Raw genomic sequence first — 13,488 nt, forward strand, 5'->3', positions numbered from 1 at the left:
TTGCAACACACTGCCTTTTTCTCTCCAAAGAATCTCAGCTTTTGCTCTTTATCCAATGCATTTCAATGTCAGTATCTCTTCAAGTCACGGTTACATTCCACTCAAATTATTCCATACTTAAGCAAGATTCAAACGATTGCACATGTTAATCATAGCAGCCATAGTAATTTGTGCTTCGAACTTTTACAGATACTAAATTCTTCATGACAATATCTTGTAGGCAATGAAGCTGAAAGAATATACTGTACAGCACACAGATGCTCTATGCATTTGCTGAATGCTGTGAAGACCACAACTACTGAGAAACAAAAGTCTGATGCACCATATAGGAGGATGTTTTCTTTACATGTATGTTAAAAGCTAGGATTTGATTTATGATTGATATTTGAACTAATGCAAGGTCACATTCGGCCATGTTCGCACAAACACGACATTCATGTACTTGCTATTTGATCCAAAATCCAAGGTCACGTTCACACAAATGTGTCATCTGAGTATTTGCTATTTTTTTCATTACTTATGATTATTTATTACACCTTTAACAAATTCAAAGATCTCTCACTTTTCCCATGTTTCCCAAAACTCCTTACCCATTTATTTGGGAGTCAACAAGCTAATTACATAAGCCAAGATTTTCAGTTGATTAACAGTTAAGGATACCTCAACTTCAGAAATCAGTGCTCAGATTGAGGCTAAATCTGATTGTACGGTATGCCTAGAATTAAGAGAATTTTTTTAAAAAGAACAAACCAAAAATCCCACAAAAACTCTTATGAACTGCATGCACATATTAGATGTCCTAAACCATTATAATTTGTTTTTTCTACAAATAATGTGTAAAAGTAAGTTTCAGTGGTGAAGTCAAAGTTGATTCTGACATGTACAGCGTTTACAAACAGCCTACACATCTGTCCTAACATGCTGCTCACTGGAAACTAGCTCCTTAAGACTAAATTGGAATGTTGCAATTGTTTCCTTACACATGTGATTACGACATCTCAGATTATGCAAAGTGGCTGCTCAACAATTTTCTGACTATACCCTGATACTCTCCAGAGACTTCATTTGTTGAAGGATAAAGATATCTGAGGGTAAAAGGCAAATAGAAATTGCATTTTACTGTGGTGACTAAATTATTGTCTCCAATATAATCAATTTTTGAAGTAAATAAAATGTAAGCCTCTTGCTAAGTCTCCTGCAGAGTACATTTTTGCTACACATGGTAAAAATAAACTTCAGAGGGTAAAAAATTAAAGACATCTGTGCAACTAAAATTGTCAATTAAAATTATAAACTAATGTGTACAGAGGCAGTGCCAGGCAAAATTTCTGGCCATTTTTCACTAAACATATTGACTGTACTACAGTCATACAGTAATACAGATATGTGTTACATAAACCTCTAACTCAGAAGTTTTACTTGCTCACATGCTTGATAAAATAAAAAAAAAAAGGCAAAAACACCCAAATAAAAAGAAACAAAAAAGAAATAACATACATGACTGTTCTATCCACAAAGACATCATAGCTTTTACAAGCAAAGCTGTCTAGTAACTCTTACTAACAAATATGAAATTGTAAACATACTATATTTATGAAAAGAAATAAAAAAAAAAGCGCCACTAACTTACATAGTCAAGGAAAGACTTTGATGCACTTTCTAAAACTGATAATATTCCAACAATCTTTAGATTTGCATATATGTATGGATACCTTAAAATGCACTCCTATAAACTAGGATACAAGAATACCTTTTGTTTTATATCCACAGACCTTTATATGTGATAGCAATTGGTATGTATTGATAATCCCTTATTAGCAGGCTTAGTAGTAACATACTCTTTAGAACCTAGAATCCTTTCTGTATTATAAATAAAAATATCTGCCTCAAGTTTAGATTTATAGTAAAATGAAGGAAAAGAAATAATTAACTAATCTTTTGTTCTGTGAGTATATTTATTATTCCTATGTGATTACACCCTTGCTTACTCTTCGACTGAAGAACAAAGGAACATTCCTGTAACATAAATAGTTCAACTGAATGCAACCTAATTCAAGGCCACATATTATACATAATACTAATATATATTACTAATCTGTCATATAATCTAATATTGTACCGATACCAAGTAGTTTTGAGTTTGTTGACTGCTAATGAAAATTTTTAGAGTTGTATATAATTTTGTGAATTTAAACAACATAATAAAAGCTTGAGAGCATTAAGTTAGAATCATAGAATCATTTAAGATGGAAAAGACCTTTGAGATCTTCCAGTCCAACCATTAACCCTGGACTGCCAAATCCACCACTAAACCATGTCCCTAAGCACTGCATCTACCCATATTTTAAACACCTCCAGGGATGGTGATCCCACCAGCTCCCTGGGCAGCCTGTTCCAATACTTGACCACCCTTTCAGTCAAGAAAGTTTTCCTAATATCTGATCTAAACCTCCCCTGGTGCAACTTGAGGCGGTTTCCTCTTGTCCTGCTGCTTGTTATCTGGGAGAAGAGACTGACACCCACTTGCCTACAACCTCCTTTCAGAGAGCTGTAGGGAGCGATAAGGACCCCCTGAGCCTCCTCCTCTCCAGGCTAAACAATCCCGGTTCCCTCAGCTGCTCCTCACAGGACTTGTGCTCCAGACCCTTCACCAGCTCCGTGGCCCATCTCTGGACACACTCCAGCACCTCAATGTCCCTCTTGCAGTGAGTGGCCCAGAACTGAACACAGTGTTTGAGATGTGGCCTCCCCAGTGCCCAGTACAGGGGGACAATCACTCCCCTTGTCCTGCTGGCCACACTGTTTCAGGTACAAGCCAGGATGTTATTGGCCTTCTTGGCCACCTGGGCACACAGCTGGCTCGTGGTCAGCCAGGTGTCAGCCAGCACCTCCAGGTCCTTTTCTGCCAGGCAGCTTTCCAGCTGCTCTTCCCCAAGCCTGTAGTGTTGCATGGGGTGACAGTATGCAAGTTGTGACAGTACACAAATTCAAAAGGTAGAATTCATATCGATATTTGCAATTACCAGCATTAAAACACTGGGAAAAGGGTAACTTGGGAGAGAAGAAATAAAAGAGCTTTAATTCTATTGATTTGCTCCCAAAGATATAAGATTTTCATACCATTGTCACCCCACAATGCCCTATCATGTCTTCCTGTTCTTTCCCCTTCTCACTATACTTACAGTTCCCCCTGCCCACAACGTCCCTGAACTACTGACTGCAAACAGCAAACACACTGTAGCTGGTTCAGAGCTACATGTCGCAACTGGCTTGCAAGTGCTCCTGTGCTGATTGGCAATTGACAGGCCAAACAAAACAGATAATTGCTGAATTCATATTGCATCATTTCCTCAGTAGGGTCAATAATTTGTTTTCCTTCTTCTCAGTCACCAACCTTCATAAAAATTAAAATTTTTGGAAAAAAAAAAATGCAGCTCAAAGTTATTGTGTGTGGGTAGAGGATAGCAGACCATACTGCATATATCTGACTTTTAGGTAACTAGGCTAAGAGATGAGAAAACAATCCTGAAACCAGTTCTCAATACAGCAGTTTTTGAGCATAACTCTCAGAAGACAGATCTGGACTTCTGCTCCCCCCTCCCCCATTTTTTTTTCCCCCAGTTCACTTTCAGTATTTGTTTTATATTTACTAGGGTTTGTAGAACACACGAACAGCACAATGGGTGCCTGAAGTTATGTCAGTACTCTGAGGAGTCTAAAATTTTTCAGGGTCCCTCACTTTGAACCCTAATCACATACTTTATTAAGAAAAAGATATCCTTGAAATAGTGGTTAAATATTCACTCTGGCTGAGGATTTCTGACCTGTGGGTAAAAATACTAGTTCTTACAGACATCTCAATGGTAACGTTCTTCCTGAATAAAGAGATATGATTTTGGAACAATACTTTTAATCTAAAAAGAGAGGAAGCAAAAGAAAAAGGTATCTTAAATTAAAATTACTTAATGCAAAAAGTTGACAGATGGACTTTTTAGCATATTGATTTGAGATCATAAAAGCTTCACTTGAATCTTACCTGCCCTTCAACCACAACCCAGGCCTTGCAATCCTCCTTTTTTAGAATAGCTAGTCAGATACAACTTCTCCACCTGGCAAACTTTGGCCACTCTGATCTCATTACACAACTTCTGCTCAGAGCAGTCCCACAACTTTGCATCTATATCTGTTACTACAATAACTCGCCTACTAACGACCAGCATTCCTTTAAAAGGAACATGAAGCCTCTTAGTTTTCTCTTTTCATTTCCACCTTGAATTTCCCCACCTAAGCTTGGTCTCTCCTTCATGTTTTGGCTTGGCACAAATGTCCAGTAACTTTGGTAGCTGATGCTGCAACTTCTGCTTCAAAGAACAACAACAAATATTTCTTTACCTTAGTATACCTCTTTTTCAGTCTCCAGCATTCTCCCCATCCCCAAATCTCAGGTTCAGTTTTGGCTTTACCCTGAGGCTGGCACACTCAGCTTCAATACTCTTTCAGCTCTCTTATCTGTCTCTTTCATAAGCCGTGGCAACCCATCCTAAAATCACCTCTGTCCCCTTGGGTCCTCTAGTCTTCTATCTCCGCTCCTCTAGTATCTGCACAGCTGCACTCTTCTCACCATCTGCAACCCTTTGCATGACTCATCACCAAACATAACAGACCATGATTATTCACTATTTGAAAAGCTACAGTGGAATTTACATCTGTTTCTGGAAGAGATTCAAGCAGCCTGAATTTGCCTTCTTACTAGAGAACACCACTGTGTATTTTCAGTGGGTTTATTTCACTGATAAACTTTATTCCCTTGCCCAGACAAATTAACAAGACATATTTGATAACCTAAACTCAGCTTAACAGAAGTATTTATATCCTATAAAAGAGAACAACCTTCAGACAAGATACTACAGATTTACGCCCCTTCTACCTACAAGTGTCTTTTTGAAAATTAATTGAGTAATCCCAACGTATAGCTTTCATACTCTTCTACCAGTAGACAAAATCTAATGTCTTCTATAAACAGCACCTTCTTCTCTTCTGTCTGGGCTCTACTGACCCCTTTTTCATCCCTCCTGCCCTTGTGGCATCACTGAAATCCCAGTGCGGTGGGTTCCAGTCTGTGAAGGACGTAGTATTCTTCATTGTACTACAATTTTATTCATTCCTTCACAGTATTTTGACAGGCTCTTGTTGCTCAGCTATTACATTTAAATAAATAAACAAATAAAACCCGATAAAAATGAACTAACTTTGATTTAATGACATGCTACTACTCAGAGTACCCAGAGTGGAATGTAAAACAAAATTCTTTCACTTTTTGTTGGGTTTTTTTTGTGAAGAAAAAGAACTTCAGTTTTGTTCTGGTAATTCAGAAATTCCTACCTTAAAAAGTTTTTCTTTGTGTAAATGTATCACACAAACCAAAGTTTACACTGAATTAGCATTGCTGACAGGAGTCTTGGCAACAGGTATGAATGCAATGAATCTACATTTGGCAAATGGATATAAAGTACTTGTACTTCCAAGCCACTGACACATCAGACAGAGGATATACTTGGGACACATGACTTCACAGTTCTAAATCAGGTCACTTGCTACAGTAGAGATATCACAAGCCTCACACTCCTGCATGATCAAAAAATGTCAAAATATAACCAATTATTTTCCTGACATCTAAGCTCTCTGCTCATCCTTCATAAGATCTGAGGGGAGTCTACTGACCAGTTCAACAGCCCCATACTAACAGTAGTAGTATCACCATTGCTTCCTGCCTGCCACCCTACTTCTCTTCCCCACTTCTTTTATCTAAGGAAGCACCTGAATTACAGAAAAGGTAGAAGAAAAACAATACCCCAATGAAACATCCAGGATAAGAAAACCTGTTTAAAATGTCATATATGTACTTTCATATACCAGGTTTAATTCACTTGTGAGGCATTTTAGCTGACTGAATCAGACTTTGATAAAGCAGTTATAGGGACACAGCACTTGTAGCTCTCCACAGAGGCAATCTGAAGCTGTAGTTAGCAAAATAATGTTACATTAAGGGTACAGTCAGACAAACGCTCTTAAGTAATTTAATAGCTCCTTGACATCAAAAGGATACCCCTTCTGTAGCTCCCTGACATTGTCAGCCCTGCACCTTCCTTCTCCTTTCATTTTCAGCCATCTCACCTGGGCTGGCTTTTGCACTTGTCTGACTTCTCTGGCCACATCTGTAACAGTAAATAAAACAGGGCCAGAGCACAGGCTCGAGTCATGCTGTTAGCATCCTCTCTGACACCATTTTGGCCCATACCAACTTGGCGCTCCCAGACAAATGCCCAGGCACAGTTAAGGGGACAGCAAATGCAGAGCAGCAAAGTGCTCTTCACTGGCAGTCTGGATGCAACCGTACTGTTTCAGGTGGAAGACAGGTGTGTGCAATCTTGTTACTTAGTTCCAGGTCCAGAAAACAGTCCCTGGTGTATTGTATTACCTAGGTTAGACACAGCTTCAGTTTGTTAAGCTGGTTGAAGTGTAACACAGGAAAAACATAAGAGATAGCTGAACAGACTTTCTAAGGGGCAGCAAAAAGGAAGGATAGAAACACATGGATGATAGCAAAGGAAAGCAGCATGACGAACTAACCTGACTGATCTTTAAAAACAGTTGCTAGATCAGATCAAGCCATGCTGTGTAACCACACCTTTTGCTCTAAGCTTCATACTTGCAGGGCTATCAGGAACAACACAGAAAAGGGACATCCTATTTTTTTTATTCTCATATTTATGTGTTCATTCATGTATATATACACACAGACATGCATGTACGCATGCCACATTAGGAGAGAATCAAAATTAATGATAGCTGCAAACTGAACAATTCTATATGCTTAAAGGATAATCGCTATTAAATTTAGACAGGACTTATTACAGGATTTATAATCTTGAGAAAATGCAACTCCTTGTAAATTTGGTTAGAGTTATGGCAGCTCAATATGCTGAAAATCAAGTGCCCAAAACACACATTTAAATTGAACATTTGACAGCTGTTTGAAAATATTGGCCTATTCATATGTACAGTTACATCTCTACGGAAGCACAGTACCAAAACTTACTGCTGCTGCCTTTTTCAAAAGCAAAATCCTATGCTGCTTGTCTCTTAGTTACATATATACTAAATCTGCTACCTGATTTGCTTCTAATTATACTGGCCTGCTTAACTGCACACAGCAGTCTCTTGTCCTGAAGTAGATAAGAAATTTGAACTGTTTACCTCTGAAATTTTTATATATATATATAAAAATTCATTTATGTGCTTTTCTCTGTGGGTAGCTATGTGGAATATGAATAAACACATTACACCATTTTTAAATTTTACATACATACAGCATAATAACATAAGTCTACCTTATGCTCACAGAGCAGAATTACCAACAACCAACTGGTCAGAAACAACCACAGACGGAACATTCTCCTGTTTACATAGCTACATAGTGAAACTACATCCATACAGCATCTTACACTAACAAAAAACCCACTTGAAACCCCCTCACAATGCAGCACATTTACTGCAAACTAATGTTTACCTATGAACTAAGAAAAAAAGATTTGAAAAACCACACTTAACCATTTTCAGTTTTGCTGAGTAAACTTCAGTGTCCCATATTCTGTACATACCTGCATTGGCTAGTATTTAAAATTATTCTTAGGACTCCTAACCTTTACCTAGTTCTAGCCTCCATAAGAAACAAAATTTTCATGCTAGAATTGCATAGCTCTTGTAATCTTCCCCTGAAGATTGCCAACAAACCAACAATATTCACTACGACCTGTGGGCTGCAATTAATTTTATTTTAATATCAGAGTGGGTGAATTCATCAACTGCTGTAATGGAGAATTCATCAGCCCTATTGTAAAGGATGCCATCAAGCACTGCTTGCTAATAAATCCAGAAATCTCCAAAGCAGTCTCTGACACAACATTCACCATCTCCCTCTTCCTCCTGCCTCAGATGCAAACTGCTCCATATTCGATTTTTCAGCCTTATTACTCCAGGGAACACCTTTCATATATGCATCCAAAAGATGTGAGAAGGTTGATGATTTATTTTTTTTTAAACATGAGGCTGCACCAGCACTCCAATACCATGTACTTTATAACATTCTTGCTGAAGCAGTAACAGTAACAGGAGGCCAGGAAACATCAACAGTAATTCACGTCTTCACTTACGAACAGATTTTACAAATTGACAATGGTCCTTCTTACCATCTGAACATTCATGTTCTTGCTTAAATTCAATGTTTCTTCTGTGAATTGTTATATCAATCGTTCCCAGTAAAAAAATATTGATTTTTTTTTTTTTTAAAAAAAGACAACCAACACACAAAAACAAACCAAAAAAACCAGGCATGCAGCACTTACTTGTGTAACAAAAAATGAACATCAATACAAGCCTATATGCAGATAATAGAACTTACTCAGACAGCATAACTGTGCTGGATGCATGGACACATACAACAAAACAGTAAGCCCTGCCTCCAAACATTAATCATAGGCTGTAGAATAATTCCAAATGATCCATTTTACTTAAATCTAAACAACATTAGGACAGATTGTGGTACCATTTTTCCATGCAAAATACATCAAACTCTAAACTATTCACAACAATAAATGCTCTCAGCTCCAGGATATTATACACTCATAGGTTAGTAAAAAGTTACTCAACCAGCAGTTAATTTGCACACTGAAGAGCAGCAGTTCTGATTCCTTTTACATACTTAACAACAAACTGAAAACAGACCAAAGTATTCATACGAAAGTATGAAATACAAAAATATTGGACTAGCATTCATGTGTATTTCAGCTGCCTGGAAACAAATGCCAAAGAGCCTTACAACTTCAGTAGCTGCTAACTATTCTGAGTTCCTCAAGGCAGACACATTTTTGAACAACTTTATTTTACTATTTGGAAAGATTAAGAGAATAATTTCTTAGTTTCTAATTTTTTTAAAAAAAACCAGGAAAGTATATCAGCATTTCTAGAAAGGGATAAGTAATTTGTCAAATGCTTGCAAATCTACCTCATACGGTTAGTGTTTCCACAGGCATGAGCCAACTTGAACTTAAACCAATAAATTTAGATGAACATTGTACCGCAGAACAAACTATGAAAGATGAGAACTACCAAACAGGTAATCTGCAAGGTAAAAAAAAAGATTTTTACAGCTTATACCTACAAGCATTTTAAAACACAGCAAACAACTACACAAACCAGTCATATAACAACTCAAGCCTCAATCAGGATTAGAACACCAATGAATTATATTTTATAATTTGTATTAATCTGTGCATGAAAAGCTCTTCACCGGACACAGAAATTATGCTTCCTAGATACTTAAAAGACACATGCAACGCACTTAAAAATAAATATTGTTTCATAAGCAGAAACTATGAGAACTGGTATGAGGAAGTGGAATCAGATTTGGCAACAACTCAATGCCACATACAATCTAGTCACACAACAATCTCCTCATATCAATGTAATGTTTGTGAAACATGCCAAACATCACACTCTTCAAGATGGAGAGATTTTATTTTATTCTGAGGATACTCATGATTTAGAGCTTAACCTTATTGGATAAGTACTTATTCATTCAGTGAATATTCAGCATTCTACTTCATAAAACATTCAAAATTTAATTTTACAGACCTGGTCCTGTGAAATGTTGAGCACTCTACTTTCAAAATATTAAGAATTCAAAAGTCTACTGGATAACATCTTTATGCAATTTTTATGCATAAGTCTAACACAGATATCAGAACATAAGGAAATTTTACTTACTCTGTTCTCCTGATTGGGCTACTGTTTTCCATTTATCAACTCTTTGTTGGCATTGCTTGCTTAGATTACTTCCCTTGTCGGTTGACTATACATTAATCACTCTTTACAGCAATTCTACCTCTACCTCAAATGTTTATTCTTCTCTACTTGTTCAAAAACAATGCCAAGACAGCTCCCAGTCCACATATGTACTCACCACTTCATGCAGCATCTTGCAAGGCTGAAACAGAAGCTATTTCCAGAATGTGTTCCCTTTCCATTTCACATGCACATTGGTGATAACAAGTGTCTCTTCATTAATAAAAAAGCTGCTGACATCCTTTCTTAAAGAAGAAAAAAAAAAAAAAAAAGTCACGAAATTTCCCAAAGGTTACTATTCTAACTTTATATTTATATCATGTAAGATAAAGCTTTTTTATATTTCTCTATGCTTCAGAAAAAAATGCAGTCACTTCATTTGGACTAAAAATATTTTTTAAATGACTGAAGCTTTTAATACAATACCTAGTTTTACAGCAGGACTACACTGACATCTAGCTAACTAGGGTATATGACTAGTATATCCCAGTATCATACTGACCTTTTTTCTTCATACTAAAATATTCAAAAGCACTCAACTAAGACCACTACAGTGAAAACCTTGTGCTATTTAATTACCTGTTATAAAGCAAAGTACATTTACTCATAATGAGCATTCTCACAAATGTCTAAGTCTTTCTGTGGACAAATTGTTAGAGTAGTTACTGTTTCTAAGGTACACACACATACATGTCCTACAAGTTGTCTTTGCAACTGGCCTTTTAAGTACCATTTATACACCAAAATTAGAGATTTTACTTTTAGGTACTTTATAAGGCCTGTTAAAAAAAAAAAAAAAAAAAAAGCATACATAGTTACAAAAACAAATAATGGTTTGATTAAATTAACTTCCCTGTCCACTCAACTAAAAACCAAACAAATTAAAGATTCAGAGAGATTTGCCAAAAAATCAGATTAAATTACAAATGTTAAAATTCCAAAATGCTGTACCAAAATATGTTTGTACTTAAAATAAATATGAATTAAACTTCATTTATTTTCCAAGACAATTATGGTGTTCTTTTTGCCCCCTTGCAACAAATATGCCATGTGCAAGAGAAAACTCAGAACTCAAATCTTAGCAGGTAAGCTAAGGCAAAGTAAAGAGAAAAACAGTGCTATTTGCACTCTGAAGTAAGAGCTTCTTCTAAAATAATTCTAAGAAAATTTACACTGCCCTCCTTGACCCCTTCAGGTCAACAGTAAGCACTATGATCTATTTTCCAAAACAAGATGTACATCCTAGGCCATGTATCCTACTCTCCCATAGGACATTATCTTCTCTAATATTTTTTACAACATTCAACACATAAAATATTAAAAGTATAATGGTACAAAATCACAGCTGAAATGCAACCTTTTCTCCATGGTTTAAAAATCATAATGCCCTTTAAGAAGACTACAGTATTGAGGGGCATGAATAAGAAATGAAGACATTAAAGAACTACTGAAGAGAAGCAATAAAACCATGAGGTTTTCAGGACATAAGGGTTTGTAACTCCCTATGCTACCTGACCGTAGAGGATGACGGTCAATATAAGGCATCAGCAGACTGATAAGAACTTTTTTTTGGACTACACAAAGTGTTCCTTCCAAACATGGGAAAAGAAAGGGAGCATGGGGAGCGTGCTGGCTACGCAGTTCTACAGACCTCTGATAAGGTCTGTGCACACTCTCATCCTTCTGAAACACTAGGTTGCGCTACTTAAAATCCAAAAAGTTGCCACTGAAAGTAACTAAGAGCCAATGACTGCTTGGTAGCTCATGCCAAATAACAAAGGTTATGATACTGGTTTAGCTTTGAGTAGACTTGTGACCACATCACATGAACCACAACTGCCGTCAGTTTCAGCATGAGACCAGGTAGCCTCAATATTAAGTCAGTGATTCAGAATTTATAAAGGAAACACCTTTTATAGCTTATCAGTTAGGCTACCTGCAAAGACCACACAAATTTCAACCCAGTAATCAGTGTTACATGCCAAGAAGAAAGTCAGCGCATGTTCTGTAAGTACAGTTTGATTACAGCTTTCCTTCCCAACTAAACTTATGTGTCTTTATTTGTGCTGTACTACTAAGACATCCAAGGCCACCAAAGTGCCAAACATCATTATTTTATATAATCCTGTCTGATGAATCCTGTACTCCTTTCACCAGAGAGCTTAGGAACAGCTACTTCTGCCAGTGAGGGTACGCTAATCTTAACATGAATGCAAGGCAATACATTGTAGCACTCCGTTCCTTTTTGAGTGCTATCTTTTTCACCAGCTTTTCAGAAAGCAAGGGGACAGCCCGGTAGGGACAATCAAAAACGTGGTTTTCTCATCAAGCCACAAAAGCAAATAAAGGGGGAGCTTCCACTAACCCGCTCATCACTCCAGGGATATAGGACTTTTCTCTGAGCAACTGATGGGTAAAAGCACAACCTGCCTGACCAAGCCAAGCCAATAAAGGTAACCTCCAAGCACGTATTTTCTGCCTAGTGCCCAAGTTCATTTCTCAAACCAGTTTAAGGACAACTCATGTATTTAAGAGACATGACAGCTGAAAAATAGCATCTTATATGGCAGGACATTGTCTTATCCTCTCTTCCCCACCCCCCAGCACCCTGAAGCCTCCCCACAAAGTTTCCAAGATCGCTCTTTACCTACAAACACCATCCTCCCCCAGGGCCGGCTCTCGCTCGTCCTGCAGCCTCTCTGACCGCGGGCTGCCGCCCACGGCGGTCCCCGCACGGCGGGCAGCTGGCGCCCAGCCCGAGCGCAGCCCCGGGAGCGGCTAAAGCATCTCCCCCGGCCAGCCAGCACCTTCTCGCCTCCGCCAGCGCCGGACTTTCGCAGAGGGCTTCAAAACGCGGCGACGAGATACATAAAGAGAGACAGAATAAATAGAGAGGATGAGGAGGAGGAGAAGAAAAGACGGGTCATTAGCAAAACCGCCGCCGTGTGAGCAAGGCGGGGGCGTCACCCAGCCGCCTTCCCACCGCCCCCGCCCCCTCCCCGTGCCCGCCCCGGCCGCAGGAGCCCCAGCCGGGCTACGGGCAGCCTCTGCACCGCGGGGGACGGAAGGGGGTCACCCCTGAGGCGACACCGCGCGTTACTGCCGGCCCGCGGGCAGGCGCAGAGGCGCGGCCGCGTCGCTCGCAGCGGGCCGGGCTGGGCAGGGTCGGGCCGGGCAACGCACCGCCGCGCCCCCGGCTGCCAGCTGCCGTCGGTCCCCCGGGGCGCCCGGCTCTCGCCACACGCCCGCCCGACGCCTCCCAACCACCGCTGCCGGCACCCCCTCGCCGCCAGCCCGGGCCAGCGGCACCGCCCGGCGCTGCCAGCCCGGCGGGGCGGGGGTCGCTGAGGGGAGAGGAGGAGCGCTGAAGTACCCGGTCCTGCGCCTGACAGACTCTGGCCGGCAGGGTGACAGGTACCGGAAGTGAGATCGCGGCACACACCTCCCGCGGCGGCCGCGCGCGATTGGCTGGGCGGGGAGGGAGAGGCCTGCGCGGGCCGGGCGCAGCGCGGGGGCACGCGCGCTCCTCCCCCCCACCCTGCCCCCGCCCCCGGCGGTGCCTCCGCGCGCCCCGGCGGTGTACCG

General features: G+C 39.8%; 1 protein-coding gene and 1 long non-coding RNA gene across 6 annotated transcripts in view; one reads left to right on the forward strand and one right to left on the reverse strand.

Annotated features, from left to right (window-relative positions):
- Positions 1-13,332, reverse strand: part of PPARA (peroxisome proliferator activated receptor alpha) — a 45,235-nt gene extending 31,903 nt beyond the window's left edge. For 3 of the 5 annotated variants that reach the window (XM_040594391.1, XM_040594394.1, XM_040594395.1), the window contains exons 1-2: positions 12,551-12,856; positions 10,022-10,148 (exon numbers count right to left, since the gene is read on the reverse strand). The gene's annotated coding sequence lies outside the window, so the exon portion shown is untranslated. Of the gene's footprint in view, positions 1-10,021; positions 10,149-12,550; positions 12,857-13,276 lie in introns of those variants that run through there. The other 2 variants (XM_040594393.1, XM_040594396.1) reach the window with 2 other exon arrangements.
- The window catches only part of LOC121088406, a 29,079-nt gene continuing 28,815 nt past the window's right edge, over positions 13,225-13,488 (forward strand). Inside the window, exon 1 of the long non-coding RNA XR_005827945.1 lies at positions 13,225-13,317. This is a non-coding gene — a long non-coding RNA (uncharacterized LOC121088406). The remainder of the gene's footprint in view (positions 13,318-13,488) is intronic.

This window comes from Falco naumanni, chromosome 5, assembly GCF_017639655.2.
Source record: "Falco naumanni isolate bFalNau1 chromosome 5, bFalNau1.pat, whole genome shotgun sequence".
NCBI lineage: Eukaryota > Metazoa > Chordata > Aves > Falconiformes > Falconidae > Falco > Falco naumanni.